The following is a 25,632-nucleotide window of genomic DNA, read 5'->3' as shown; positions in this document are numbered from 1 at the left end:
TGAATTACAAAATAAAGGACAAGTGTGTTCAAAAATAGAAACTCTCTTTATTGAACAAAACCCTGGGAGACTGGGAAAAGGGGGTGGGAGAGGAGAGGGCAACTAAAATGATCAGGGGTTTGGAACAGGTCCCATATGAAGAGAGGCTAAAGAGACTGGGACTTCTCAGCTTAGAAAAGAGGAGACTGAGGGGGGATATGATAGAGGTCTATAAAAGCATGAGTGGTGTGGAGAGGGTGCATAAAGAAAAGTTCATTAGTTCCCATAATAGAAGGACTAGAGGACACCAAATGAAATGAATGGGTAGCAGGCTTCAAACTAATAACAGAAAGTTCTTCTTCACAAAGCAAATAGTCGACCTGTGGAACTCCTTGCTGCAGGAGGCTGTGAAGGCTAGAACTAGAACAGAGTTTAAAGATAAGTGAGATCAAATCATGGAGGTTGGGTCCATGCAGTGGTATTAGCCAGGGGGTAGAAATGGTGTCCCTGGCCTCTGTTTGTGGAAGGCTGGAGATAGATGGCACGAGACAAATGGCTTGGTCATTGTCTTCGGTCTATCCCCTCCAGGGTACCTATTGTTGGCCGCTGTCGGCAGACAGGCTACTGGGCTAGATGGACCTTTGGTCTGACCCAGTATGGCCATTCTTATGTTTTTATGTTCTAAGCTCAGGGTCGGGGTCTCACTGGACCACCTTGATTTTCATGCAAACCTGCTCCTGGGTGGCCAGCCTGGCAGCTCTCCTGCGCTAGACGGCCACTTTCCTGTGCCTAGTGCAGAGGTCGTGGACGTTGGAGGCTTCCCCCCCAAACCTCGATGAGGTCCACGATGTCCGCACTAGACCAGGCGGGTGCCCGCCTCTTGCGGCCCTGGGCAGGCTCCCGGGAGTCACCAGCCTGGTCCCGGGAAGAGGCGGAGGGCTGGGTGGCAGCGGGTAGCTGGTTCGTGCTGTGCCAGGTGCAGGGTCTGCTGGCTGGGTGCTGGCAGGCTTGCACCTGGTATGGGCACCAGGGCCGGGAGGGGGGTAGATTAGTTTCCCTGGTGGTGCCCAGAGTGGCCACCAGGGCAAGCTGGGGAGGGCTAGCCTCCCACTAGTTCGAATTAAGTGGCTACACAGCCCTTAATTACAACTACTTAATTCGAACTAGGCGTTAGTCTTCGTAGAATGAGGTTTACCTAGTTCAAATTAAGCGCTCCGCTAGTTCGAATTAAGTTCGAACTAGCAGTTTGTATGTGTAGCACCTATTAAAGTTCATTCGAACGAACGGCTGTTCGAATTAACTTTGTAGTGTAGACATACCCTGACTTCCGACCGTAAAAAATCAGTGCTTTTTGCAGAAATACTATGTTGCTCCCGTTCGGGCAAAAGTCCTTTTGCGCAAAACCTTTGCGCAAAATGGCCAGTGTAGACAGCTGAGATTTGTTTTCCGCAAAAAAGCCCCGATTGTGAAAATGGCGATCAGGATTTTTTTTGCAGAAAAGCGCATCTAGATTGGCCACAGACGCTTTTCCGCAATAAGTGCTTTTGCGGAAAAGCGTCCGTACCAATCTAGATGCTCTTTTCCGAAAATGCTTTCAACGGAAAACTTTTCCGTTAATAGCATTTCCGGAAAATCATGCCAGTCTAGACGTAGCCTAGATGTAACTGTGCTAGGTACACTCATCTTATTGGCTAAGAGTGCATCCATGCCAGCTGGGAGTAACTTGTCCTAGTAGGTAGCGAAGATACTAGCTGGGATTGTTCTCAGGGGAGACTAACCTAAATAGCTACCCATGGTGCTATGCCTTGATGACAAGTTATATGGGCCTGTGGTGCCCTGGCACCAGGAATATTCCTGACCCAGAGCTAGGCTCCACCAAAAATCACTACCTGCTAGTGCTGCCCCCTGTGTTCCTTGCCCCCTGTGTCCTCTGGCTCTGCCTGCTGCCTCTAGGTGACTATAAAATGCCCTGGAATTCCCTGCCACCATCACTGGCAGTGTAGCAGGGTTGGAGCGGTTTTCGGCCACTTGCCCTTGAGGCTGCTGCCAGCATGTGTATTCCTGTGGCCGGGGGGGGGGGGGGAGGAGGTGTCTCCATGCAATGCACTGATCCAGCAGCTGGAGCAGTGCATAGACATGCACGCCCCTCCCGCAGCTGCACAGATACACATACTGGCAGCAGACATGTGGCCGGAAGCTGCCTCAACCCTGCAGCTTTGCAGGTTATGGTGGTGAGGCCCCTGGAATGTTTGATGTCCCCTAGTCCTTAGGTGATATGCCAAGGGAGGGTGTGGTGGTAGCAGGTAGGCAGAGACACCCCACCTCCTCGAGCACGGCAGTTTTTTCTACCATGAAAAACCTCGTTTTACGAGGAATAACGCCTTTTAAAAGTGCTCTTTCGAAAAAAGGCGCTACGTAATGCAAACTGTGCTTTTTCAAAAGAGAGCATCCACGCTGCCTGGGTGCTCTTTTGAAAAAGCAGCTTGCTTTTTCGAAAGTACTGGTTGTAGTCTAGATGCTCTTTTTCGAAAGAGGCTTGCAGACTAGATGTAGCCGTGGTGGGTGGTTGGAAAGGGGATAGCAATATCTGATAACAAATGGGCCAAGAAGGAGTGAACCCTGGTACTTCCGTGAAGTCAAGTACAAAACAAAGGTGAGCTATTCCCTCATCCCCCTGAATGTAAGGCTTTAATGGTGGAAGGGAGAAGCCATCTCAAACTGCACACTTTTCTGTTCCGTGTGAAATTCCATAGGGTATAATCTGCACTTATAATCTGTGTTCCCTGAATTCAACATGCTTTGCTGTGAAAGTAACCACTCCTGGTCTGATCACATGCAGCTCTGTCATACTGGTCACTCCCAGCACTAGGGCGTAAGTGCTGTATCTAACCACTCAGGAATTACTAAGCAGAATAACACCAGCAGACTCCCAATCCCAGACTTTCTCCCTGAAATTCTCATCTCCTACTGCTCCCCACCCTTCTGGACCAGACTAGCCCATATAAAGTCTGTCATGAACAGAAAATGTTATGCCCAGTCTTATCTCAAACAACACAGGCTTGTTATCCACAGAAAGATAAATGTAGTGATTACAAGTAATGAGGAGTAAGTCAAAATTGCATTTTTCTTTTTAACTGTTCAGAAACAAACTGACACTTAACTTACCAAGCTAAGTGAATGCAGCAGGTCTCTCACCATCTTTTTCCTGGTTTGTGCCTGGTTTTGTAGAGCGCCTGCTGGAGCATCTCTCAGCAATGTCAGTAAAATTTTATAACTTTACATATGGTCTTGAACATATTTTTACTAGGACAATAATGATTAACAAAATGAGTTTCCAAGTGCTACCTCACAGGGCATACTTCTGTACAAAATATTTAGCATAGACTTGTAAGAAGGATGGACGTAAGGGTACACTGTCTCACACTGCTATTAGGAAAAAAAATGACCCCAGAAGAGAACACAGCCAGCAAATAAAAACGGCCTGCCCTGGTTGTACTGGTGTTACTCTATTTCTCTAAATGTAACAGAATCTTTTTCAGTGGGGAAGGGCAATATGCCATGTTTACTGTGAATGCAGAATTCATTTACTGTCTCTAGCTAAAATTATCCACCACACATTCTTTCACACAGTTCTACGGATGAGAGATAATCACCAGCCTCAGTTGTTCATGCAAGTCCACTGGCCAGGTGGTCTAGACATAAGGAGGGGATCCAGGTCATGTCAGTGCACACTGACGTTCTTAGAGGAGGATCATTGAACCAAAAGCCCCAACCCTATGGCTTTGTGCCCGTCTTTGTATATATTTTAGTCCAAGGAACCTGTCCTGTCCCACTGTCCCAGGGCACGGTATCATCATGAGTTAATGGCAGATGCAACTTTAGCCTTCTTCTTGATAGGGCTTTTGTCTTTTCTTTGGGTTGGTTCTTTTGTAAGACATGCCCGCACTGTTCTTCAGCCATCATAATGGTGCTGGTCAGCAAGATTGGCTGGCGTCAGGGACTGATCCCCTTACACATGCACATCCACATCCACATTCACACTTTTAGACATTACAATCCCACAACCTTAGTTCTATTTAAGGCAGGACAAACTTTAAAATGGGGTTTCAGCAACAGTGTGGAGTGTCTTCAGCTACAATGTTTTAACAGTTTAAAATGGGACTACAATAACAAGAATTGCCTGTGAAGAATTTAACAAGCTGCTAACACAATTTATCCAAAGGTGATTAACACTATTTCATTTATGAAATCCCATTAATAAAAATTGGTTTGCCATTCATGAGGTTACATTGGTAGACAATTTCATTATGAAAGGTGGCTTCATTACAGCAGTTTCACTGCAGGTGTACAGAGTCAATTGGTAGATATAATTCATTAAATGGGCAACTTCATTCTTCAACCCTACAGGGCCATCCTGATCTTTTTGTATAATGTAACAAAAGACAGGACTATGCAGCACTTTAAAGACAAACAAGAGGGTTTATTAGGTGATGAACTTTCATGGGCCCATGAAAGCTCATCACCTAATAAACCATCTTGTTAGTCTTTAAAGTGCTGCATAGTCCTGTCTTTTGTTTCAGACGAACACGGCTGCATCTCTATGACTATTTTTGTATGATGTCCCAATGCTGCACAGTAAAGCCCCCAAAAGGGAGCCTAAGAAAGATTACTTACAATCAGAACATGGCTCAAAGTGATCTATTTCCAGTAGAATTCACACAGCAGAACTCCCTTTGACTTTAATGGGAGTTAGTCTTTTAACTAGTTCCCTGAAAACACTTGCTCAAAGTTCAGTGGTGGCTAACATTAATTGTTAGGAGCTATGAAGTAAGGAATAGATAAAACAGAATATATCATAATGCTACTATATAAATCTATGGCAGGGGTCAGCAACCTATGGTATGCATGCCAAGCCGATTTTTCAGCAGCACACAGAAAGGAGCTCAGCCCTGCCTCTTCTTTCACATAGCCACTGTAGAGCACTCGCTCCTTCCTGCAGCAGGTTAGGCTGAGGGGGGGTGGGGGGGAGCAGGGAGGCAGCTCTGGGGCTGAAGCTCCTCAATGGCTCCTTGGCTAGGACTGGAGGTGCTTCAGCCATGGCCACGCAGTCCAGGACTGGCCCCAGACCATGTGGCCACGGCAGTGAGGTCTCTGGGGCTGGCACCAGATCATGTGGGCCCTGGAAATGGCAGTGGGACCTCCTCTGGGGTGGCCAGGACAGTGTGGCCATGACTATTGCTGAAAGGAGGGGACAAAGCCAGATAAGGTCCCCCCTCATGCCCAGACCCCACACATCCCAATCCCCTCACTCTCTCCCCCACCAAGAGTGTCTCAGGGCTTTGGCAGTTAGACTGCTATGCTGTTTTTAAACACTTAAAACTGCATTTATATGAAGGCATTATTAAGAAATAAGCATTAATATTCATGTTTGATACATTACTTGATACTTATGGCTACAGCCCTACCAAATTCACAGTCCTGCAAAGCATGTCACGGGCCATAAAATCTGGTGTCCTTCCATGAAATCTGGCCCTTTGTGCTCTCTTACCCCAGCCAATACAGATTTCACAAGGGACACCAGCATTTCTCAAATTGGGGGTCCCTGACCCAAAAGGGAATTGCAGGGGGATTGCAAGGAAGGTCATGGTATTGCCACCCTGCTGGGCAACTGGAGAGTGGTGGTTGTAATGTTGGTTGTGTGGCCAGCTCTGAAAGCAGTACCCTGCCAGTACTAGTGCAGAAGTAAGGGTGGTAATACTATGTGGTAATACGTGCTTTTGAACTGCTGCTTTTAGAGCTGGGTGGCCAGAGAGTAGCAGTTGCTGACTAAAGGCCCCGCTCTGCAGGCAGCAGCACAGATGTAAAGGATGGCATGGTATGGAATTGCCACCCTACTTCTGTGCTGCTGCAGCTGGTGGTGGCTCTGCCTTCAGAGCTGGACTATTATCCAGCAGCTACCAGTCTCCAGCTGCCCAGCTTTGAAGGCAGCACTGCTACCAGCAGCCATGTAGAAGTAAGGGTAGCAATACCAGTCCCACATATAATAACCTTGCAACTATGCACAACTCCTTTTTGGGTCAGGACCTCTACAATTACAACACGATGAAATTTCATATTTAAATAGCTGAAATCATGACATGCGTCACTTTTAAAATCCTATGACCATAAAATTGAACAAAATGGGCTGTGAATTTGGTAGGGCCCTACTTATGGACAGCCCAAAAGCCACATATGAATAGGGGTAGCTATTGATGTTATTGTAATGAGGGCACAGAATTAAATATACTATCTATCTGTATTATTGCCATTAAGGGTATGCCTGGACTACATTTCACGAGGCATACCGGAGCAGTCAACAAAGGCTTCTCTTGTCGACCGCGAAGCATCCAGACTGCCCCGCTGTGCCGCCAAACAGCTGATCGGCACAGTGTGGCAGCCATTTTGATGAAAATGAAGCGGTGATTATTTAAATCGCTGCTTCACTTTCCTATGTCTAGTAAACTCATCTACATGGCTCCGTTGACGGAGCCATGTAGTCTAGACATACCCTAAGAGTGGTATGAAATACCACAGCCAGTTCCTTTTTCTTCTGGTTCATCAGGTTCCTGAAACAGTGTAAACTGAATCAATATCTTAATTCACTTACTTTTCCTTCCTTGTTACCAGTAGTCTCCACAGAGTTGCAAGTATGCACAAAGCTAGACTGTAAACATGAAAAGTAATTTACTGTACTTAAAATAAGTCCTATGTATAGTGTATTGATTTCTATTGTACTCGTCTGTAGAAAATAAAGCTTTTCTATATGTTTCACCAGACTCCATCTCTTCAGCTAACTTGAAGTAGCTGCCTAGAAAAAGAACCTGTTTTCTTTAACCAGTGCTGTATCCCAATATATAATTGTAATTGTTCAGGAAACATTCATTAGCATATTTGCACTACTGCCAGTGCTCCTTTATATACAGGAAGTTTTCCTCTTGATTAATTCCAGGGAGTTCGAAGGCAAGCTGCCTAGGCTCTTACGTAATTCATGCTGCTGTCGCAAAACTGTTTGCGTATTTCCATGAGATTCTGTCGAGTATGATAAAGATTTTGTTTTCTTTTTAGTGGGCTTGAGATTGACATCTTTAGTGTTGAAACTGTGTTTATGTCTTCTGGTAAGAGACTATCATTTAATCTTTTCATATTCAGGCAATCCCCATTCACTACAACAATGCTAAGCAGACTATTTTTTATACATGGAAAAGACTGAGCTTTAAGTATGCTTTGAAAAGATGGGGGGTTGACTACAGATTGGCCTATTGAAATGTATTGTGATAAAAATGGTTTCTAATTAAAAAGAGCCAACGTCCATGTGGATGTGTGAAATATGACTGGTAGGCGAGGCTAGTCTCATATATTGAATGACTATTAGTTTTGACTTTTTGGAGAAAAAGGAAAGAACTGTAAGGTTTCTAAGGTTTCTAAAAGGCCAGACCACACCAATGGTTGGAGAAGTGGTAACAAACCCTGCTGCTAAAGTTCATTGTGGGGGTGTATGTGAGGGGGTGTTAAATTTGCTCTTTTAGAAAACTGACTTACTAAGAAAATTAAGTCAGTATCCCCCCCTTTATTCATGCCAGTGACTTCCTCTTCCATCTTTCTCTGACTCATTTGTATTTATCACCACTATATTTTATGTCCAGTTTTATGTTTGGGAGCCTCCTGAGCTGTTAAGCTGCCTCAGAGTAAGTTACAGAACACTTGGAAAACATGAGAGGCGTGAGGATTTTCTGAGCTTGTTCTGTTCTGGGAGAGCAGTTGGCTCAACTTAAGTTGGTAAAAATCTGCGACACGCCTGAATTTTTGAACATTCCAGTGTTAAGAGGTAATCTAGTGGGCAACAGATTAGAGACGGGAACAGGTCTGTGTGGTGATTCTTCTACTCATGTCCCACTGGCTCTGCTCAGGTTCCTCTGCCTCCTTACATGAACTTGAACCTGCACGAAGACATGGCATGGAGTTGCCAGGTATCTAATTTTTGACCGAGATGCCTAGTCGTAAAAGGATTCTGGCAGTTTGAGTTGGCACTCCTGACTGGGTTGTGTTAACTCCTGCCCAGTCAACTCCCTGTCTGCCCTGACTCCACGTGACTCCCAGAAGTAGTAGGCTGTCCGCCTTGTGCAGCAAGGGAGCTCTGCATGCTGTCCCTGGCCCCAAGCACTGCCTCTGCAGATCCTATTGGCCAGTAACTGTGGCCGGTGGGAGCTCTGGGCATGGCACCTGCAGATGGGGCACTGCGCAAAGCCACCTGGCCACACCTACGCTTAGGAGCCAGAGGGGGGACGTGCTACAGCTTCCAGGAGCTGCTTGAGATAAGCATTGTCTGGAACTGGCACCCTTGAGCCCACCTTCACCCAACCCCCCTGTTCCAGCCCCTCCCGCCTTCCAAACCCCAGGGCCATCCATACCAATTCTGGTGCCATACACAGCCTGAGCACCGAGCAAGGCAGGGAGGCTGTCCTGACTGGGGCACCAGCAGGAGGTGTGGTTGCCAGGCAGGGAGCTCTGTGTGCTGTTGGCCAGATGAGGAGCAGGTGTTGGCCATGCAGCCAGCAGGAGACAAGTGGCAGTTTCCCCTTCTGCAGGGTAATGTAGTATAGTTTGAAAGGTGTTAAGGTGCACTAGGGAACATCAAGTGTCTGTCAGCAGGGTCTGCACAAGCCAGTTAATGCACAACTCTGGTGCATAGAAAGGCACAGTGTAAACAAGCCCTCAGTAAGTATGGGCACAAAGGCAGAAAGAACAGCCTAGTATTAATGACCAACCTCTATCCACCAGCAAGGCTTCTGCTTTCCTGTGGAGGAAGGCAGTGAAGCAATGAAATAAGAAAAAAGATTAAATGTACACAGAGGAATGGCATGAGGTACCTTAGTAAGGTGGATAATGAGAATGCTGGGATCCCTTTAGGGTAACATGAGCAGAAAGGAAAGAATATCTACCAGGAGTCAGCTGAAGAATTGTGGAAAGAGAAGTTGAACTATGTAGTGCAATGAGCTTCTAGAGCAGGACTGGGAAAGATGTGGGCTGGGCCCAGGCTACAACACTTTGATCTGTCCCGTAGACTGTGTCTAGCTGCTTTCTATTTATATCTTGCTGCCTGTGCAGCCGTATTTCCAAATGGTGGCTCAGGCTACAGGTTGTGGTGCTACCATGACAATGGCCAGAGCCACAAGCTTTTTAATTAGCTACAGCAATCCCAGATGGCTGCCAGGCAACACGGTAGCAGAAGTTCTGGGAGCCATGAGCTCTTTTTTCTGTATTGTGTTTTGTTTTGTTTTTTTGTTTTAAATTCAAAGCCCACACAACTCTAGGGGCAGGCTAGTCCCCAGTCCCTCCCTTTCTGCCCTAGGCCCTGCCCCTTCTGGGGGTACAGCTGCACCTTGACCACGTACCAAAATTTATTAAGTGGCCCCTCTGTGAAAATTATTGCCAACCCCTGCTCTAGAGGGATTTGGAACAGACTCTCTGTCTCTCTATTCAGTGCATCTTCTCCCAGTCTTGAGTGTGACTTCTGTGTGCAATCGTAACATATGTACTGTCCCTAATAGCAGTACAGTTGTGTTTGGTGGAATGTTGGGGGTGTGTGTGTGTGTGTGTGTGTGTGTGTGTGTGTGTGTGTGAGAGAGATATCAGGGGAATAGGAATAGAATATGACTGGATGAGGATGGAGCCATAGAGGAGTTTGTGGTATTTAACTGGAGAAATGATAGTACTTGGTCAATGCCTTTAGTGGGCACTAAATTACCTAGAAACAATGATCTTTCATTCCATATGAAGGAAAATTAAAGCTAGACCGCAAACAATGAACAATTTTTCTGTTCTTATAGATAAGATATTGCCATATTCAGCAAAAATGAAATGTTCCTCTGAAGCGCTGTTTTATTTTTTAATCCCCGTTGTATGTAAAAACCAAATTTCCACAAATAAGACCATCTTAGGCCACAGTTTTCCTCCTAGCCACAGTTCAGAATTTTGTTGGCAGCAATAGTTCTGACTCACTTTTTGTAGAATAAACATTCAATTGAACGTAAACCTTGACCTTAGAAACAGCACAGTTTCTCATTTCAGTGTTTTCTATTATTTGATTTCAGCTCAATTTCAGTAAAAAACAATTATTCATATGCTTATAGACTGCACAGCCAGAAGATACCATCATTTTTATCTAATCTGACCTCTTATAAATCATGAGCCACAGAACATCCCAATAATTTCTAGAACATATTTGTTAGAAAAACATCCAATCTTGAAATAAAAATCCTCAGTGAGGGAGAATCCGCTATGACCAATTCTCCTTGTTAAAAATTAAACTTATTTCCATTCTAAATTTGCCTGGCTTCAATTTCCAGCACTTGGATCATGTTGTACCTTTCTCTGCTAGATTGAAGGGCCCATTAAGTATTGGGTTCCCCCGTTGATACTTTAGATCAGTGGTTCCCAACCATTCAAAGCTGCTGGGTGCCAGGGGGCATGCCTGATCGCCTGCTGGGCACCAGAAGGTGGGGACACTCGTGCACCCGGGGGCGGGGCTGCATATACGCCACACCCCCATGAGCCACGTGCCCGGGGCCAGCAACCCTATGCGCCACAGGGCCGCCCATTTGCAGCAAGCCTGGGGCCAGCGTCCTGCAGAGCCGCGCGCCCAGGGCCAGCACCCCCCCCATAGCCACGCGCCCAAAGCCGCCCCCCCATAGCTGCATGCCTGGGGGCGGGGATGCCAATTTGGTGTGCTCCTGGAGCCGATGCCCCCCATAGATGCACGCCCGGGGGCCGGGGCAGCCAATTTGCCGTGCGCCCGGGGCCGGCGCTTCCCATAGCCGTGCGTCCGGGGTGGCCACTTCGCCACGCTCCCTGGGCTGGCGCCCCCTATAGCCGTGCACCCAGGGCACGAGCAGCCAATTCGCCATGCTCCCGGGGCTGGCGCTTCCCGTGTGCCATGTGCCCAGGGCCGGCACTGTGCATGTGCCACGCACCCTGGGCGGGGTCAGCCCCGAGCACTTGGCAGGCTCACACAAATGCCCCCATGGGCGCCATGGTGCCCATGAGCACCATGGTGGGGACCACTGCTTTAGATTGTAATCAAAGCACCTCTCAACCTTCTCTTTTAGCTGAATATATTGAACTTTTGGAGTCTATTGCTGTGTCATGTTTTCTGATTCTCTAATGTTGAGCTGGAGGACTACTTATTGTGACTCCTGTAACCCTCATTTTATGTGGCGTAAGGGAAGTCAGAGGAAGAGTGCTCTTCCTCGGACTTCCTGCTGTGTACACAATGCCAAAAGCCAAAATAAGCTATTTCGACTTAAGCTACGCAATTGACAAAGCGGAAGTTGCGTAGGTTACTTTGGCTTTAGTCCTGCTGCTGCGTAGACATGCCCTGGTAGTTCTTGTGGCTCTTTGCTGAGCCTTCTCCTATTTATTAACTTCCTTCTTGATAGGGTTGCCAGATGTTTTCAACAAAAATACCAGACACACTTGACATTACATCACAATCTACATTACATCTTATTTAGAAAATACCGGCCATTTATATTTTCTCAATTTGTTTCCTGAACAGAAAGCCCCAATACTGGACCGTTCGGTTCAAAACCGGACACCTGGCAACTCTATTCTTGAATGGTTTGGCACCAGAACTGACAGAATATTCCAGCAGTGGTTCCATCAGAGCCAAATAAAGAGAGAACAATTTCTACATTTCTTACTCAAGATTTTTCTGGGATTGCATTTTGCCTTTTTGGTCACAGTGTTGCACTAAGAGCTCAAGTTGAGCTGGTTATCTACTATGACTCTTCTCCCCACAAATCTTTTTCAAAATCATTGCTTCTCAGGGCAGGGTCCGGTCCTCCATTATGTAAGAATGGTCTGTTCTTTGTTCCAAGACACACACATTAGCTGAACAGCATATTGTTTGATTGCACTCAGCCTACCAAGTGATCCATATTGCTTGTTCAGTGACCTGTCCTCTTCATTATTTAATACTCCCCCAATTTTTGTCATTTGCAAATTTAATGATTTTTGTTTTCTGCCAGGTCATTTAATAAAAATGTTCAATATTACAGGGCCTTGAAAACCTGTTCCCCTATTTATAATTACATGTTGAGATCTGTCAGTTAACATACATTAACATAGCCATCTTAATCCATTTAATTTTATAGTAGTAGAGATGTAGCCGTGTTAGTCTGGTCTTGCTGAAACAAAAGACAGGACTATGCAGCGCTTTAAAGACTAACAAGGTGGTTTATTAGGTGTTGAGCTTTCATGGGCCAGACCCACTTCCTCAAATAAAATTGTGGAAGAAAATTGGCATGACCATATATACCAAAGGGATACAATCAAAAAAAGGGAACACACATAAAATTGGCAAATTGGATTTTAGAACAGAGGGGAGATGGGGGGGGGGGCAGGGCTACTGTTTATGAGCTAATGATATTAGAGGTGATAATTGAGGAAGCTATCTTTGTAATGGGAAAGATAATTAGCATCTTTGTTAAGGCTCATTCATAAAATGTCAAACTTTTCAGCTTTTTTTAATCAAAATGTAGTATGGTACCCAGTCAGCTTCCTTTCAGAATTCTCAGTATAGTACACTAACAGTGTTACCTTTTATCAGCCAAACTTGTAATTGCATTAAAAAAATCAAGTTAGTGTGATAGGATCTGTTTTCCATAAAGCCATACTGAATTGTAGTAGTTACATTATTCTCCTTTAATTCTGTATTGGTAGTCTGACATCGATCCCAGGGAAGATAATGAAGTGGTTGATTATAAGACTGATACCTTTGTAAAATATTGCAGAACATTAGTTTTCTGAATTTCTGTGTTCCAAGACTCATGGCTTCATGATTCACTAAGTTACCTTTAGAAAATGTGCAACTGTCATTTGACTGCCAGCTGGAAAATTCTTTGAGGCACTCCCAATTGATTTTGCCTGAAGCTAGGGTGCATAAATAGCTTGAGATTCTGAGCATGGTTCCCTGTTATTCCCAGATATAAGGAAAAGGTACAGGCAGTCCCCGAGTTACGCGGATCTGTACTTACGAACGGAGCTTTTCTCGCCCCGGAGAACGCGTCCTCCGGGGCGAGAAAAGCGGCTCCGCGTCTCCCTGGTCTGCTGGGGGGGCCCAGCAGACCAGAGAGACGCGGAGCAAAGCCGCGGAGGATGCGGGCGGCGGGACCGCGGCGTGTCTGGGCGGTCCCGCCGCCCGCGTCTCCCTGATCTGCTGGGGGGGGGGGAGGGGAGCGCAGCTAGTGCGCCCCCCCCCACCCCCCCCCCAGCAAACCAGGCTTTTCTCGCGGACGCCTGTGGTAGAGCAGCTGGGGAGCTGCCGGGTTGGTCCCGCAGCGCTGCTCCTTGGCGCTACTGGACCAACCTGGCAGCACCCCAGCTGCTCTGCCCCAGGAGTCCTGATTCAGCCGCTGCTGGTCAGTTTCAGGAGCAGCGCTGAGGAGCAGCGCTACTGGACCAACCCAGCAGCACCCCAGCTGCTCTGCCCCAGGGGTCCCCAAGTCAGCTGCTGCTGAAACTGACCAGTGGCTGACTACAGGAAGCCGGAGGCAGAGTTGCTCTGCCCTGGGCTTCCTGGAATCAGCCGCTGATCAGTTTCAGCAGCAGCTGACTTGGGGACACCTGGGGTAGAGCAGTTGGGGTGCTGCCGGGTTGGTCCCCGCAGCGCCGAGGTGCGGCGCTGCAGGGACCTACCCGGCAGCGCCCCAGCTGCTCTGTCCCAGGCATCCAGATTCAGCCGCTGTTGAAACTGATCAGCGGCTGATTCCAGGAAGCCCGGGGCAGAGAAACTCTGCCTCGGGCTTCCTGTAGTCAGCTGCTGGTCAGTTTCAGCAGCGGCTGAATCTGGACGCCAGTTCCAACTTAAGTACAAATTCAACTTAAGAACAAACCTACAGTCCCTATCTTGTACGTAACCCGGGGACTGCCTGTATTTCAGCAGTCACTGCTGCATACTTCACTCTCTGTCCTACCTACAGAATCCGAGGGCTAGTATTTCAGTAGGCCGCTTCTTGCTATTCAGATAAATGAAGTCAAAATCTCTACATCCCTGTGATCTCAGAGGAAGGAGCTAGGTCTTAGACACTGCAATCAGTTTGGTCATGCTGGAAGAATGTAAAAGCCTTGTTTCCAAAGGCTGATGGGGCAGTTAGCAGAGCGGTGGATTTACAGGCCTAGAGTTACGTTAGTAAGGATTTTAAAATAATACCAAGGAAAAGGTTTAGAAAATTTTAATGGGCTAGGAAGAAATTGTACCTGTGGGCGGATCAGCGGAGCTGACAGCCTCCACAGGTCACTGAGCAACGGGTGTGTGCGTGTGTGGCAGGCAGGGAGGTGGAGCAGCTCTGCTCCTAGAAGAAGTGGGGCTAAAGGTGGAAGGGGTGAGACCGAGAGTGAAAGGGGCCGGGCTGAGGGATGCTAGCTCTCTGTGCGGTCCGGAGCGCACTGCACCGCACTCTGGCAGTGATTTAAAGGGCCTGGGGCTTTGACTACCACAGCTGCTTCTGCAGCAGCAACGGCGGCCAGAGCCTTGGGACCCTTCAAATCACCAGGCCCCAGAGCAACTGTCCCCTTTGTATTTTTTTTTCCTTTCCCCCTGACCGCTCCTCCCCCCCACCATCCATGGGCCTGGGGCAGGTTGTTGGAGAGCTGCCTGCTACAGTTTCTTGCCTCGAAAGCATTGGGTCAAAGTGAGATGAGGTGCTAATATTGAAAGTCATGGAGCAGTCAGTGATTGTCTTCTGTACCACCCGGGCCTCTGCTAGGATGGCTTCAGCTGGGGAGAATCCAAAGACCATTATAAACAGCAGGTAAGCTTCAGCACTATGGAAACCTGCTGTGTTGACCTGGATGTTAACTTGGCAGGTGGTGGCAATGAGAGTGCAAAGACCACCAACAGATCTTCTTTTTTCTGTGTGGCAGAATAAGACCTAACCTGGCTCACCAACTCAAGCCCTGAGGAAATCCAGTAGTGAGTGGAACAGGATGGCTGCCCCATTAGTGGACAAGCTATAGAGAGAATAAATGCTAGGACAGCCAGTGGCTATCCTAGGGGAAGAGGAATGGGGGTTGGGTTCGTTCATCTATCTTTCTGGGCTTGAGCTGGGGACAAGGTAGAGGGAAAGGGGTTGGATCTGAGGGAGGGTTGGCTTGTTTTATTATTTTTTTGATAGATCTTGTTGAGGCTGGCTGGAGTATTGTATTGCATTATGTAACTTTGTGATTTAAGTCACGATGGTTCTAGGTAGGAGGTAAGCTTTCATGCCTGATTTAAAAAAATCAAAGTATGTGGGTGGGAATGATCTAGCTGAACAGGCTTCAACTCATGACTTTTTCCAAGGACCACATACTTCAGAACTATACATTCTTCTCCCCTATCAGGTTACCCAGCAACAATCAATGAAAAATATGTACAAGTATAAAGGCCAAAACAAGGCTGGGATTATTTTTAAAGAGCCTAAATGGAATAGTTTCAATGTTATAGAACATTAAGATCGCTTGTGAGAATTATGTTCCTGTAGGGAGTTAGCTTGGCCTCCCGCTGACCTGGAAGAGGAAACTCCCCCTAAAACTCCTTGGTGGGTAGTGCCAGAGCAATCCGGTCCCACCCGCAGGAAGGCTGGGACGGAGGTATAAAAGCAGTAGCTCCAAGCTCAGTTGGGGCCATCTGCTGAACAGGTTGGAGACTTGGCTCAAGCTCCCTAGGAGGACAGCCCTGCCGTACTGCCCTCGGCAGGAGGACGGGGTTGGGCTACCAGGGCCACTGCCAGGCCCCGAGGGCTGGCCCAGGCTGCCATAGCTGCTGCCATGCCCAACAACTGGGCAGGGCTCCTGAGACTGCTGCCTTGGCCTCCAGGACCCTTGCCAGGCTCTGAAAATGGGCTGAACCACCTGGGCCTTTGCCTGAGCTAGACACAGAACCCATGGATGTGATACCAGCACCTTTGTCCCTGGCAGACCCTGAAGAGCCATGGTAGCACCAGGTGGGACCCCAAGGAAAATCAGAAAGCAGCATGGGGTAGCTATCCTAAGGCCAGCAGAGGAGGCGGAGGTGTGGTTGGTGTGTTGTGGCAAGATCCCCGCCAACCCAGTAGCAGCTCGCATTGCGCTGTTAAGGCCCTGGGCTGGGATGCAGTGGAATGGGAGGGCCTGTGTCCTCCCTGCCTCTCCTCACCTTGGGTGGCAGGTTCCCCCTACAGGGAGAAAACCCCTGCATTTGTCTGCTCTCCTCCAACCAGGAGACCTGACCCTTGGCTCAGCCTGCAGACAGGCCTGAGCTTTGAACTGTTTGGAGAATTGTTTAACTGTTGATGGACTGTTTGTTTATGGGTTGCTGGCCTGCCCTTACTCCGGGCCTGGCCTTCTAAACTGTGACTCAGTCTGCAGGCAGACATGGGCTTTAAACAGTTTTGAAATGTTGGTGGTTGTCCCACACTGCCTCAGAGCATGGCCCTTACAAACTTCCACCTAGCCTGCAGCCTCTTCTGGGTCAACAGGAGGCAAACCTAACTTCCTACAGGAACATAATTCTCACAACTGATTTTAATGTTCTAGAACACTGAAACAATTCCATTTAGGCTCTTTTGAAAATAATCCCAACCTTGTTTCGACCTTTATACTTGTTCATATTTTTCATTGACTGATGTGTTGCTGGGTAACCTGATGGGGAGAAGAAAGTTTGTTTGCCCCACTCTGCATTGGGCCTGTGGTTGCCTGAAATAGGGGACAATTGTTTGTGGGATTGCCCTGCCCGTACTCTAGGTCCGAACTTAAAGCGGAGCCTCTATATTAGGTTATTTATGGGCCTGAGCACAGGGTTGGGGTCCAGAACTAAGCTAGTTCATTTTACAGTTCCCCTTACAGGTTTCTGAAGTGGAGGGCAGGCCGGAAAAAGAACTTTAAAACAATACAAATCAAGTAGACCTGAGAAGCTGCTTGTTTCTTATTATGGGATGGAGGGAGGGAAGAAATGCGGATTTGTCTTTTGTTGCTGCCGCTGGGGGAGGAGAGAGGCAACTGAATCATGAAGCCACCTCTTCCCACCAGCTGCTAAGAATATGATTGGACAGTTGATATAGCTCTGAGTCTGGCCAGCTCTTGTGATGTGGGATGTAGGATGGTTAAAAATGAAGTGGTGTGGCACACTTAAGGTTGCCAGGTGTCCAGTATTGTACCGGACAGTCCAGTATTTGCGCTCTCTGTCCAGTAAAAAAAATCAGAAAATACTGGACATGTGCAATGTCAGGTATCTTCTGATTTTTCTGGCTGCGCACTGGACGGAAGCCTGGCATGGGCGGGGGAGCAGCTGGGAGTCCCAGCTGGGAGGCAGGTCTGCAATTGCTGCCGGGAGTCCTCAATTGGTTGAGTGTGAGGAGGAGGGGAAGCCTCCTCCTCACTCATGTGTCCCCGGGAGCCTGCATGGGACAGGCAGCAAGTGCCCAGGTCAGTCCCGCTCCCCGCCGGCCAATTTGCTCATCTCCCCTCCCCCCCCTTCCCGGCCAGCTGGTTCTTCCCACTTCCCCTCCTGATCTTCCTCAGCCAGCCCTGCTCCACTGCCCCCCAGCTCTGCTTCCCGCCAGCCCATTCCTCTTCCTTGTCTCCCCTTGCTAGTGCCGCTGCACTTCTCCCCGCCCCTGCCAGCTCTGCTTCCCACTCCCCCTTCCTCCCGGCCCTCCTTCCTCCCAGCCAGTGCCGCTGCCCCCCCACACCAGCTCTGCTTCCTGTTCCCCCTTCCTCCCAGCCGTGCTTCCCACTCCCCCTTACTCCCGGCTAGCCCCGCCCCCTTCCGGCTAGTCCCCTTTCCCCCGATATCCTATGGCCAGCCCCGTTCCACCTGACCCCCCCCCACGACCAGCCCTGCTTCCCACTGCCCCCCCATCTCCCCATGCCAGTTCCACTGTCACCCACCCCCCTGTTAGCTGTTTCCAGGCCCCCCCTTCCCGGCAAGCACTGTTCACTTCCTGGCTGCCCCCCCCAATTAAGTGTTTTCGGGGTGTTTTGTTTTTAAATGATTACCTGGTAACCGCTAGCAGGTTCTCGGGGTTTTTTTTGTTTTGTTTTGTTTTTTTTCTCAACAACTTTGGTCCCTCCCCCCCCTTTTTTTTTTCCTTGAACAAATTTTTTTCTGTTTTTTTTGGGGGGGCGAGGGGATTTCAGTATTTTTCTTTCAGCCATCTGGCAACCCTCTGCACACTTGAGTTGTGTCCCAGGAGGTGGCAAAGCATGTAACTTTCCAACCATTACTGTGGCAGGTTGCAGGAGAATGTTTACATAACCAAGTCTGGATGCTGTTGTAATCCAGCCTGTCTGCTTGGGAGGACCAGAGTCTGTATTCCAGTGCCACCTCCATGCTGTTCTAAGCGATAGCAACTGAGTGGCCTGGCAAACAGCTGGACCAAGGTCAGGGATCGTTTTGTGCCTCCTGGTTTAAGCTGTGGATCTAGCCCTTGGCCTGTGCAGTCAGTTTCCAGTCTGTAGGTGGTGGTCTGAAAATCAACAGGAACTCTACATAGTGTCATGCAAGAGACTGGCAATCTGAAAAAAAATGTGTATAAGTCATTTCCCTAGCTTGGAAACAGGCCCAAAGATTTACTAAATGATATGCTTCCAGTCAGATGCCATTTAGATGACACACAGGAAAAATGATGCGATAAATGTCAGGTGACTGGGGCAGATCCTGTAAATTTCCTTAGCTACATTGAAGTCCTGCCAGAAATCCATTTTGAAGTCCGTAGAACTGTGAACAGGGATACCAGCTCAGGAGCTGCCCCTCTGTACTCAGTGGTCTCTCTAACATTTGCATAGCACACTGAGATTATTCTTGGTCATCTCATTTCAAGAATCATTTTTGAAAAGTTCACTAATCGCTGTATTTTCTTAGTCTCAGAGGGGTAGCCGTGTTAGTCTGTAACTGAAAACACTTCAACAATGAATGGTCCTGCAGCACCTTAGAAACTAACAAAACACGTAGATGGTATCATGAGCTTTTTTGGGCACGACCCTCTGTATTTTCCTAGTATCTCAATGTGTACACAAAGGTATTCTTTTACCTGATTTATTCCATTTTATTAGACTTTGTTGGTTGAGGAGGGGATCATATATTTTCATAGCCATTGTTAGTATAAATACGGTTGTTCTTGGCAACCCAGTTTATTCAATTATAAGCGCCCAAGGAGTTATGTGGGCACTTGAGAGACCCTGAAAATTCCTGCAGTCTTCAAACAGTCTACCGCTATAATAACCCAAAGATATCTTTCCACTCAAGAATTGTACATGCATTCCCTTTCTCCTTGGGCTGCGGGAATACAGTCTATGATGATTAAATGACTTGGAAATGCAGTTTAATTTTTCTTTCCAGTAAGTGGTGTAGCTAAAGTTAGGTTACTGGACATTACAGGATGTCCTGCAATTGTTCCTTATTTCTATGACTGTACTGTAATGGGATAGTCTCTCTCACCTCTGATATTTCCTTTTGATTTCCAGATTTTGCATTGTACGTGGGTTTGGATTTTTTAAGTTATTTTTGACTGTCTTCTGTCAAACTGATTCTGCCTCCCCTAACTGATGGCTTTGGTTGGCTTGATTTAATTGTCTAAATCAATTCTGTCTCCTTCAGTTCACTGCTTTGTTCAGTGTTAACCTGGATTCAGTAAATAACCCACAATGAATGCTCACTTGCCAAAAATCCATTTCTGGTGACATGAACCCGAACCCTGGCCTTCCTTATATTTCCCCCCACAACCACCCATATCTGCTCCTCCTACATCATCTCACTGGCCCTTCCTTAGCCTATTTTATCTAGATAGCCCCAAACCTCCCTTCTATAACCCAGATAATCTAGCCATCATCAGTGGTTTCTGGGACAGTATCACTGCCACATTTTTGGTCAGAGAGGTGGACAAGTTCTTTTTCTCCTACTAGTAAAATAAGGAAATTCCATGAAGGGACCATTCTAGACTCTTCCTTATGTTAAACCTTCCTGCATCCTTAGAGGTGACGGGGTGCCTCTTGGTTTAAGCTGAACTAGAGGTGCATGCCTAGTAGGTGGCTGGATTTGAGGTGCAATGGCAGCATGCACCGTATATTTCTGCCTTCCACGTGGCTCCTTTCACTACTTTATTTATCTTTATGAATACTGAAAAACTGACAGGATCTTATGTCATGAACACTCCTTTATGGAATTAAAATAAACTGAATTCAATCAAGTTAAATGAGGGTTAACATCTTTGGGACACACTGTATTAAATGCAATTGTATGTGTGTTACTGTGGCATTGCATATACCTTTTCTAGTAGGCCAGGTACTTCCGGAATTATCAGCCTTCCAAAGCTGCCACCCTTCAACAGGTACATGTGCTACTTCAAACTGCATTCTCCAGGGACCAACAAAAAGAGGCAATTTATCTTATAATCCTGGATTTAAATGGGTGCAAGCCTTCTTCCTGATCCAGCAAACAAACAGAACCCCTGGTCCATAGAAGGTTCCAGTCCTTTGAGAGGGGATTAGATGGACTGGGCCTATGGAGGCCTTATTAAGACTGAGCTTATTCTGAGCTGCAATAAACTCATAACCACAAGGAAACCTCTCGGGCATGTTGTTAAGGGGCCACTCCACTAGAGCCCATGTTAGAGCTGAAGTGAATTCTGGTAAGCTTATTAGCATGTGTGCCAGTTCTTTTATTGTTTGTTTTAAAAGTTTTCTCTGGAATACTTTTTACTTTAAGCATAAAATTTGTATGGTACTTTACTGTTGACAATCATTATATTATTTATCTCTTAAGCAAAAGGGCTGCTTGTCTCTGCTGGGAATAATACAATGAAGGCAGGGAACTGTGCAACCTGGAAATACCCTGTTCCAAAGATGTGGCTTTTCTCCCCAAAATGGCAACAGCTGGGAAGCTAAATGCCTGAGAGTGGGTGCTGTTGCTGGACTAATGATGGAAACTACCAATGCATTTGCCCTGAACTGGGACATTGTACGTTCGTTCACAATTTCTATTCATCTCCCCCCTTCTCTCCCCCCCCACTCAAACACACACACACACACACACACACACACACACACACACACACCCCCCCCCCCATTTGGACACTTGGGTTTTTCTTTTAACATATGGAGAAAACCATGGAATAAGTTACACACAAACTATAGAAATCAATCTTAAACTTGAGTTTAAAGAAAATTAGTAGGGTACATTTGTAACTGGGAATGTGCTAGATTCACTTAAGATAAAGTGAAACAAACTAGCTGTATTAAGTGTTGAGATGAAGGTCAAGCTAGGCTAGCTGCATTTGAATACATTGCATAATTGATGTGAAAGTGTAACTGTACAGTTAACAAATATGCCTGAGCTCCTGGTATGTTCGGGGAGCCTGCTTAAAAGCTAGCTCCCCATGCCCACCGGCTCCCGGGGAGCTACCTACTGCCCTGTGCTGAGAGGGCAGATGGGAGTGGGTATGTGCTGCCTCTTCACCCCGCCCGTGCTGCTGTACAGAGATAGCAGCACAGGGCGATAGGTGGGACCTGCTATGAATGGGGAACCAGCTTAAAAGCTGGCTCCCCCTGCTCACCAGTTCCAGGGAGCCACCTGCCCCCCATATGTAACCACTGAAATGTTCAGAGGTTACATGATTACTTAAACACATTTTAACATCCCTAATATAAAACAGCTACCTCTGGCTGTATTACCAACAATACTTTCTGCCCATGTGGGTTTTCCAGGCCTGCCAAGCTGCTTCATGTTTGCTAAGCTCTTACTGAATGATTATTACAGTGCAGGCCAGCAGCATTAGCTGCTGCTTTTCCATTGATAAATATTTATTTAATCTTGAATGTCTGTGAAAAGCTATTACAGGAGATGGACCAATAACACATCTGTTAATGCTTTTGGGGAAATCCGTAGTCTCCCTTTCTATAGAAACTCATGCAAATTAGCTGGAATCCTATATAATCATCACTTACAAAAAATGTTTTCTGTCTGCTTATCTGTTCCTGGGAGGGTCACACGGTCTCCTTGACCTCCTTTATTTAATGCCGTAAAGCAGGGGTGGGGATTTTTTTTGTGGTGGAGGGGCATCTTAGAAAAATCAGTTGGGGGCTGTCCGTAAGTGAGAAGCAAAAAACACCTCACTGACATGGCCCCCAACTGAGAAGCAGAAAGACACTATCCATATTCCCCTCACAAACCAGAGTCTAGGGGGGACTAGGCCTAGTGGATTTTTGTGGGGTCCCTTAGGCTTTGGGGTGGAACCCAAAAATGGGGAGTCAGTGTGTGGGAGGGAGCTGCTGGGAAGAGGGCTTGGAGTGTGGGGTCTTGGAGGGAGGGTGCAGGAATGGGCTCGGGGTGGGCGTGTAGGTAGGAGGTAGGGTGCAGGAGTAGATTGAGGGTGGGGGTCTGGGTGGGAGGGAGTAAGGATTGGGATGGGTTCTGGGCAGGAGGAGGTGCAGGATTGGACTGGGCATCTGGGCAAGAAGTAGGGTGCAGGAGTGGTCTGGGAAGGAGGGAGGCAGGAAGGAGCTTATCTGGTATAGCTTCCCAGGATGCAAATCGTTCTGAGTCCCCATGTACTACTCCCTGCTGCTCCTATTGGCTCCGATTATGGCCAATCAGAGCCATGTGGGGGAAAGCCTCCAGGCAGCACTTTGCTGTGCTGCCATTTCCCGATTACGGGAAAGAAGGAGAGGGTGTGTCAGCATGCAGAGCTGCCGCCTCCTCCACCAGGCAGAGCCCGTGAGTTTAATCCAACCCTGGGCTTGTCTGGCTCTGGCCTGTGAGGTTCAGGGCTCTCACTGCAGCAGAGAGCCATCGCTGTTGCTCCAGCTCCCTGCTCCGAGGGGGGAGGTTTGGGAGCTGGATCCAGGCAAGTTGGGGGCTGAAACTAGACCCTGGGCCTTAGATTCTCCATTGCATAAAGTGACTCTGCTGAAGGCTGGGGATATCTTTAGACTCCAGTTTAAGGATGATGTTTGGGGCTCTATATTTTAGTATGTCAAGTCAGCAGTATGCTTGTCTGTTTTTGTTTTTGTTTTTTGCTGTTATTTAGTCATTCAATAAACTAATCTCCTTCACAGCCTACTAAGTCCAAGGAGTAACTTCAGGAGTAACTACCTAGGCTTTGTACAACATGAGCACTACATAGTCTAGGACAGTGATTCCCAATCGTCGGCCTGCTCGCTGGTGCTGGGCCGTGAACCGCTGGCTGCCAGGCCACTGTGGCTCTGGAGGCTGGGGCTGGGACCCAGAGTCTCCCCTCCTGCCACAGCTGTTAACATAGGCGTGTCCTGCCCTGCCTCTCAGCCAACCAGTGCTGGGCATGGGAGGGGTCTCCTCTGAGACGCAGAAGAACAGTTCACTGTGCAGTGGGAGGGCCACATGGAGCCCAGCACAGCAACCTTAGAGCAGCCACGACCCGGGAAGCCGTTGTCAGCTGGGAGGCAGCACAGGGCTGGATAACGGGGGCTGGGGCGGGCACTGGTGGCTCCAGGGAAGGGGCTAGTGCCATGGGGGCTCTGGGAAGTCCAGGGTGGGGAACTGTCACTGGGAGGCTCTGGGGACAGGGCTAGTAGTGGGGGAGGAGGGGACTATGGGGACAGGGCTAGCATGGGGCTAATATTGGGGGCTTGCACTGGAGGGGTCTGGTGGTGGTGGGGCTCTAAGGGGCTGGCACTGAGGCGTTTGGGATGGAGGCTGGCACTGGGGAGCTCTGAGGGTGGGAGGTTGGCCTGGGAGGTGCAGAGACTGGGGTCAGTGGAGGCAGTGGAGGAATGGGGGGCTTTAGGGGTTAGGGCTGGCACTAGAGGGCTCGGGCCAGGGTGTGCTCTATCCCATCCCCATCCCCCAGAGCCACCGCAAACAGCCTGCTTCAGCTGCAGCACCCGCCTGCCATATGGCAACTGCCAGAGCTGAAGCTGGCTGTTCACAGTGGCTCTGGGTGCCAGGGCTTTTGGCAGATGGGCAACATTTTATTTGCATATTATTTTCATAATTAACATGCAAATTAAATGTTGTTGGTCCACCAAAAGTTTGTGAATGGGTTTGTCGGTCCACAGTATGAAAAAGATTGGGAACCACTGGCCTAGGGTATGGTTACAAAAATCCATGCTTGGGGCATCCCATGCACTGGACCATTAACAAAGGAAGTTACAGGACCGGTCATAAGATTCCAGCACCTCTCGTATGCAAGTCTTTATGTAGGAGACAAGATATTTTGCCAAGTTGTAGTGGTGGAGACTCTGGTTTAATGTAAACTTAAAATCCTGGGCCAGGCTAAAGTGCACAGCCCAGAATCTGCCCCAGTCACTTCACTGTAAGGAATTTTTGTACAGTAAACTTCCGATAATCTGGCACCTTTAGGACCCAGGGGGTGCCGGATTATCAGATATGCTGGACTATCAGAAGGGGGGAGCTGAGCTGAGTGGGGTGGGGTGGGGGGGATGCCACCCCAGACCCCTCATAGCCCCCACTTCCGATAGTCCGGTTCTGCCCCAGGCGTCCCCGATTCAGCCGCTGCTGGTTAGTTTCAGCAGGGGCTGAATCGGGGACACCTGCGGCAGAGCAGCTGGGGTGCTGCCGGGTTGGTCCCGCAGCCCCGAGGGGCAGCGCTATGGAACCAACCTGGCAGCACCCCAGATGCTCTGCCCCTGGCTTTCCTGATTCAGCTGCTGGTCAGTTTCAGCAGCGGCTGAATCAAGGAAGCCGGGGGCAGAGCAGATACAATTGTCTGGCTGCCTTGAGCACTTCCAGGTTCCTGATGGTGATGGACCATCGGGAGTGCCGGAGCATTGGATGCCGGACCAGTGGAGTTTTACTGTATCTGTTCTCAGTTTTAACAATCAGCAAGCTAGGCTCATCATATCCCTGTTTTGGGGGGGGAGAGGGCACAAGTGAAAGTAGTAGCTGAGGATGAGGCTAGGGAAAACATCTTCATTTTTCAATGTGAAAAAATTGTGACTTTTTTCTTTGTGAATGTCTAGTGTTCCCATGCTTTGTAACAGGGGTGTGTGTTTTTGCTGCATGTGTGAAAATCCACCCAAATTTGGCCAAGTTATAACCATTTTCATTGTGTAATGCTCAACTAAGGAGTGAGCTGCTTAAAATCTGCAAAGTTTCTGTCCTCATTGTGCGTGCTCTATCTATCCACTCGGTTCTTATGTGTGACAAGGTTACTCGTGCACCATCCTAAGGACCAAACAGTAACAAATCCTTGACCTTTGTTTCCTATATATTAGAATAGTTACATTTTATATTCCACCTCTCTGCACAATAGAGATGTGCCCTCCTCTTTCTGTCTCAGGGAGGTGCCCTGCTTTAGTGGTTCTAAGCTTTGGTAGAGCACTATGACTGTCATAGCTCAAGAGCAAATGGCTAAGGGAGTCTGATCAATGGAATTGTTTTTAACAAGCTCTGCTTCTCACTTTCATTCCATCACTGGTGTAAGCAGGGGGCTTCTGGTGCTTCTAGTAACATATCTGGAGACATGCTCCATATCCTAGAAAAGAATTTGGAAAGATATGAAAAGGTTTTTATAAGTAATTGATTAATAGGCTGCTCTTTACACTAGCAAAAGGTTCTAGAAAAATTGACCAATTCTTCACTGAAGCATTAGGGCTTACAGA

General features: G+C 47.9%; 1 long non-coding RNA gene across 1 annotated transcript in view; it reads left to right on the top strand.

Annotated features, from left to right (window-relative positions):
- The window catches only part of LOC142830502 (uncharacterized), a 47,243-nt gene that overhangs the window by 5,496 nt on the left and 16,115 nt on the right, over nucleotides 1–25,632 (top strand). The window lies entirely within an intron of this gene.

This window comes from Pelodiscus sinensis, chromosome 8 (assembly GCF_049634645.1).
Source record: "Pelodiscus sinensis isolate JC-2024 chromosome 8, ASM4963464v1, whole genome shotgun sequence".
Taxonomy (NCBI): Eukaryota; Metazoa; Chordata; order Testudines; family Trionychidae; genus Pelodiscus; species Pelodiscus sinensis.
The sequence above is the reverse complement of the archived record's forward strand: the minus strand, read 5'-3'. Positions and strand labels throughout refer to the sequence as shown.